The sequence below is a fragment of the Somniosus microcephalus genome, unplaced genomic scaffold (genome assembly GCF_052327205.1).
Source record: "Somniosus microcephalus isolate GS21.2 unplaced genomic scaffold, FLI_Smic_1.0 unresolved_chr2, whole genome shotgun sequence".
NCBI classification, from domain to species: Eukaryota; Metazoa; Chordata; class Chondrichthyes; order Squaliformes; family Somniosidae; genus Somniosus; species Somniosus microcephalus.
Window position 1 is genome coordinate 52,545,097 of NW_028225180.1, and position 6,226 is coordinate 52,551,322.

The 6,226-nt window shown below is 55.1% G+C and overlaps 1 protein-coding gene across 1 annotated transcript in view; it reads right to left on the minus strand.

Moving 5' to 3' along the window:
- Positions 1 to 6,226, minus strand: part of LOC147092642 (NACHT, LRR and PYD domains-containing protein 3-like) — a 901,415-nt gene that overhangs the window by 62,427 nt on the left and 832,762 nt on the right. The gene's annotated exons all lie outside the window — the stretch shown is intronic.

Sequence of the window (6,226 nt, forward strand, 5' to 3'; positions counted from 1 at the left end):
GGGTCACCATTGACCAGAAACATAACTGGACCAGCCACATAAATACTGTGGCAACAAGAGCAGGTCAGAGGCTAGGTATTCTGCGGCAAGTGTCTCACCTCCTGACTCCTGAAAACCTTTCCACCATCTACAAGGCACAAGTAAGGAGTGTGATGGAATACTCTCCACTTGCCTGGATGAGTGCAGCTCCAACAACACTCAAGAAGCTCGACACCATCCAGGACAAAGCAGCACGCTTGACTGGCACCCCATCCACCACCTTAAACATTCACTCCCTCCACCAACGGCGCACTGTGGTTGCAGTGTGTAACATCTACAAGATGCACTGCAGCAACTCGCCAAGGCTTCTTCGGCAGCACCTCCCAAACAGAGCTACGGAGAATGGGCGGTGGATTGAGCAGAGAGCCGGCACGGGCTGGAGGGACCGAATGGCCTCCAACTGTGCTGTAACGATGATTCTATGATTATATCACCCTGGAACGGCCTAGCTCCAATTTGAAGTTTATGCCTCATTGTTCTGGACTCCCCCACCAGAGCAAAATTTGTTTTTCTCTGTCCACCCTGTCAAATCCTTTAATCATCTTAAACACCTCAATTAGTTCACCCCTTGATCTTTTATATTCAACGGAATACAGACATTGGCCTATAAATTCAGTGACGCCCCGCCAGCACGTATGCGCCAGAAATTTAGCGCCCGCCGCCGAGCCAGTTGTGCCCGCCCCAAATTCACTTTCAGCGCCCCAAAGCAGAAGCGGGCGCTGGTACAGGGTGTGCCCGCCCCGCTTGGGGCGCTGAAAGTGAATTTCAGTGCTGCCGGTCCCGCTGCGCCACCCGATGCGGAGCGTCAGGCTACTGTACTGCAGGCCTCCCCCTTCTCTTAAGGGGGAGGTGCCTGCAATGGCCAGAGCCCCGTTGAAAGTGCCCGCAAAAGAGCCCGGCACAACGGCGAAGTGCCGGGCTCCACGGAAACCAGCCGGCAATGCTGCGGGGGGGGGTTGGAGGAGGTCGGGGAAGGAGGTGCGGGCAGGCAGTCGCCGAAAAAGCGGCCGGCCCCACCTCCGATTTAAATAGCGCCTCTAAGGCTGCAGCACGGCCAGGTTTCCAAAACTTTGTTAGCGGCCGCCAGGGAAGAGGCGGCCGCTACTGAAGATGGGGATCGGCGTGGTTTCGGGCGGTACCGTGGCGCTGCGCACACCGATGACGTCATGGGTGCCGGCGCAGCGCTACCGGCTTATGCCGATTTAAAGGCCCACCTAATTTCAGCGGAGACGCAACATCCTGCGCAACCCACTCTTGCGCCCCTAAATGGGCGCAAACCCAAGGGAATTTCTAGGCCATTGTCTTTGCAACCTGTCCTCATAATTTAACCCTTTTAGCTCAGGGCTCACTCCGATGAATCGGCACTGCATCCCCTCCACGGCCAATATCTCTTTCCTGAGGGGCGGTGCCCAGAACTGAATAAATTGTGGAACAATATTCCCAACTCAAAATATATTGAGACAGAGGTTATCAGATTTAAAAAAGAAGTGTTACTGAACCATGGCAAGAGGAAGTATTCCAAGTTATATGTATCTATAAAACCTACTGCTCAGAAACAACAGGTTCCTTCTCCTGGACTGCCGACTACACAGACAGGAGTTTACACTGAATGTTTCACGGTCTTTCGGATATAAATTGGAGCCAAGGCCTCTTGTACTGAGATCTGACAGATTGTTACCCTGGCAATAGAGGAAATCACGCACTGAAAACGGAAATAACAAAACCAGCATCACATGTTCTGAGTTTAGTGAAGAACATTAACCCTGAACATTCAGCCAGTGTTTCTAGCCATGAAGCTGCGATTCCAATAACGGATTTTTACACCACCAGACCTGACACTGCGGGTTTACTGAATCCGTCAGTTCCAGCTATACAGAACATTAAGCAGTGCCACATCTACAGAAATACATCAATAAAATAGTCACATTGTTGTAGATAGACCCAGTCACCCCTGAAAATCAGACTGTCTTAAAACATCTAAACCTGTTAGTTATCGAATTACATGTATCTATGAACCTGGATCATGTGACCAGCAAGAAACTTTATTCTAACAACACAAAATAATTAATTGGAAGTAATTTTCTAATCTTTATTAAAATATAATATTTACGCATCATTTTTATCAGTTTTTACTTAAATAATCATTTAATTCAATCTCCATTGTGAAATTCAGAAATAGATTTACTGATAGAAAATAACTAAGTAAACCCAGCGTCCAGTTCAGAATTGTAAGGTTATTTATTGAGAGTTGGATATGAAATATATTTGAGTGTCTGGTACTACCTTAACATGTAATATAATATCGATATTATGGGGAACATAAAGGTCGGTTCTTTCCAAATTGGTGCTGGGGGCGGGGAAACAGTTAATATCTGCTGGGCTCTTGGATCAAACCCCTTCCAATCTTACAACACAGGCACTTCGGCCCACAGTGCCTGTGCTGGCTCTTTGAAAAAATGTCCAAACCAGTCCCACACCCCAGCTTTTTCCCCATAACCCTGGAAATTCCTCCTCTTCAAGTACAGGTCCAATTGTATTTTGAAAGTTCCCATGGAATTTGTTTACATCAGTTTTTCAGGTGGTGCATTCCAGATATTAAACGGGTGTGTACAAAAAATTCTCCTAATTTCCCCTCCAGTTCTTTTGCAAATTATTTTAAAACAGGAACCTTTCGTTAACACCCCATTTGCCAGAGGGAACATTTCTTCCTATTTGCTCTATCAAAAACCCTCATAATCTGGAATTCTCTATTAACTCTTCCCTTAACCTTCTCTGCTCTAAAGGCAACAATCCCAGCTTTTCCGATCTCTCCACATAATTGAAATCTGTCATCCCTGGTATCATCCTAGTAAACCACCTCTGTACCCTCTCCATGGCCTTGGCATCCTTCCTAAAGTCTGGTGCCCAGAATTGTACACAATACACCAGCCCAACCAGTGATTTGTAATGGGTTAACATTGACCTTCAATGCCCCCATTTACAATGATAAATCTCCCACACACACTCTTTTAAGCATTATCAAGTTACCCTGCAACCTTCAAAGATTTCTGAACCTGCGCCCCAGATCCCCCTGCTATTCTAAACCGCTAAAATACAAGTCAAGTCAGTTCACACTGATCCACATTAAACAGCATCGGCCATGTGCCGGCCCGATTCACCAGACTTTCTGTGTATTTCTAAAGTCTGCTGCTGTCCTGCTCACCATTTAAAAGAGTCAAAACTTTGTATCAACAGCAAACCTCGGGAGGTCCCACTCCCCTATACCGAAGTCCTGGTCATTTAAAATATAAGAAAACCAAAATTCCCAATTCTGACCCCTGGATGACCCAATGCATACTTCTCTCCAGTCAGAAAAACATCCGTTCACCACTGCTCTCTGCCTCCTATCACTAAGATAATTAGGAACCCAATTTTCCACAGACTCTTTAATACCATGCGCTTCTATTTCCCAAACAAGTCTGTTATGTGGCCCTTTTGCAAATGGCTTTTGAAAATCCATATATACACACTACAGCACTCCCTTCATCACCCCTCTCTGTTACTTCATCTATATCTATATATATAAAGCGGCTCTTCTGTCTGTCTGTCTGTCTGTCTCTCTGTCTGTCTGTCTGTCCGCCTGGTCTCGATACGTTTGGAAGTTACAGAGCGTACCGACGCGCGCGTCGCCTCAAAAGAAAGCTTGCGATTCCGGACCGGTCATCGGCGTATTTACGTTTCGGCCGGACAAAAATCACGCCCGCGGTATCCCAAAACTTTCAGCGTTCCGCTCATTAGCATCTCATTAGCGACCGTGTGACGTCGAGGTCTTCCTACAGTTGAGTGTCGAGTGACTCGACGATTGACCAATCCTACGCTTCAGTGACCTGACCGGTCGTCGACCAATCGGTGCGTGTGTGGGCGGGCCTTATCCTTCTGAACCGAGTGTGAGTGGCCGCCATCTTGATTTTCCACGATTTTTTCCCCCACACTTTCTGTGTGTTAGGGAACTAAGGTAAATATCTGAATTATGTGTTAGGAATTAATTAACAATTTATTTCAGTTTTATATTGTGTTTAGCAACCCCCCCCGCCTCCTCACCCTCGCACAGGGGGGACTCGGTGCTGGTCTCCAGGCTCGCTGCAGGCAGGCCTGAAGCTCCAAAAATTTCTCTATCTCTCTCTCTTCCCTCTCTCTCTCTCCTTCTCCTCTTCCCTCTCTCTCCATCTCCTCTTCCCTCTCTACTTCCCCCTCTCAGGTTTGACGGTGTCGGGGCCCGAAGTGAGCCGCTCTAACGGCCGCCAGCCCGCGGGGGTTTCCCTTCCAACTCCCCGCTCTAACGGCCGCCAGCCCGCGGGGTTTCCCTGCCTACTCCCCCGCGGGCCGCCTCGCGCCGCTGGCACTGACCCGCGCATGCGCCGCCCGCCCGCGAGAGCCCGCTCTGGCTTTTCTTTTAAACGGCAACCACGCATGCGCACGGCCGTTGCGCAGCCGCCTTGAAGCCGGAACGCATGCGCACGGCCCCCGTGACGCCTGCACACAGCCTCGTGAGATCGCGGGATGGGGGAGAGCCTCGGGAAATCGCGGTGTGAGAGAGCCTCGGGAAATCGCGGGGGGGAGAGCCTCGGGAAATCGCGGGGGGGGAGAGCCTCGGGAAATCGCGGGGGGGGAGAGCCTTGGGAAATCGCGGGGGGAGAGAGCCTCGGGAAATCGCGGGGGGGCGGGGGGGAGAGAGCCTCGGGAAACCGCGGGGGGGAGAACCTCGGGAAATCAAGGGGGGGAGAGCCTCGGGAAATCGCGCGGGGAGAGAGCCTCGGGAAATCGCGGGGGGGAGAGAGCCTCGGGAAATCGCGGGGGGCGGGGGGGGGGAAGAGAGCCTCGGGGAAAATCGCGGGGCGGGGGGCGGAGAGAGCCTCGGGAAATCGCGGGGGGGAGAGCCTCGGGAAATCGTGGGGGGGAGAGCCTCGGGAAATCGCGGGGGGAGAGAGCCTCGGGAAATCGCGGGGGGGAGAGCCTCGGGAAATCGCGGGGGGGGGAGAGCCTCGGGAAATCGCGGGGGGGGGAGCATCGGGAAATCGCGGGGGGGGGGGCGGGGAGGGCCTCGGGAAATCGCGGGGGGGGGGGAGAGCCTCGGGAAATCGCGGGGGGGAGAGCTTCGGGAAATCGCGGGGGGGGGAGAGCCTCGGGAAATCGCGGGGGGGGGAGGGCCTCGGGAAATCGCGGGGGGGGAGGGCTTCGGGAAAGCGCGGGGAGGGAGAGCCTCGGGAAATCGCGGAGGGGGGGGAGGGCCTTGGGAAATCGCGGGGGGGGAGAGCCTCGGGAAATCGCGGGGGGGGGGAGAGCCTCGGGAAATCGCGGGGGGCGGGGGGAGAGAGCCTCGGGAAATCGCCGGGGGGGGAGAGCCTCGGGAAATCGCGGGGGGGTGAGCCTCGGGAAATCGCGGGGGGGGGAGAGCCTCGGGAAATCGCGGGGGGGGGAGAGCCTCGGGAAATCGCGGGGGGGGAGAGCCTCGGGAAATCGCGGGGGGCGGGGGGGAGAGAGCCTCGGGAAATCGCGGGGGGGGAGGGCCTCGGGAAATCGCGGGGGGGAGAGCCTCGGGAAATCGCGGGGGGGTTGGAGAGTCTCGGGTAATCGCGGGGGGGCGGGGGAGAGAGTGCCTCGGGAAATCGCGGGGGGGGAGAGCCTCGGGAAATCGCGGGGGGGGAGAGCCTCGGGAAATCGCGGGGGGGGGGAGAGCCTCGGGAAATCGCGGGAGGGGGGAGAGCCTCGGGAAATCGTGGGGGGGAGAGCCTCGGGAAATCGCGGGGGGCGGGGGGGAGAGAGAGCCTCGGGAAATCGCGGGGGGGGAGAGCTTCGGGAAATCGCGGTGGGAGAGCCTCCGGAATCGCGGGGGGAGAGCCTCGGAAATCGCGGGGTGGGCGGGGGGGAGAGAGCCTCGGGAAATCGCGGGGGGGGAGAGCCTCGGGAAATCGCCGGGGGGAGGAGAGCTTCGGGAAATCGCGGGGGAGGAGAGCCCTCCGGAATCGCGGGGGGAGAGCCTCTCGGGAAATCGCGGGGGGGCGGGCGAGGGAGAGAGCCTCGGGAAATCGCCGGCGGGGGGGAGAGCCTCGGGAAATCGCGGGGGGAGAGCCTCGGGAAATCGCGGGGGGCGGGGGGGAGAGAGCCTCGGGAAATCGCGGGGGGGAGAGCCTCGGGAAATCGCGGCGGG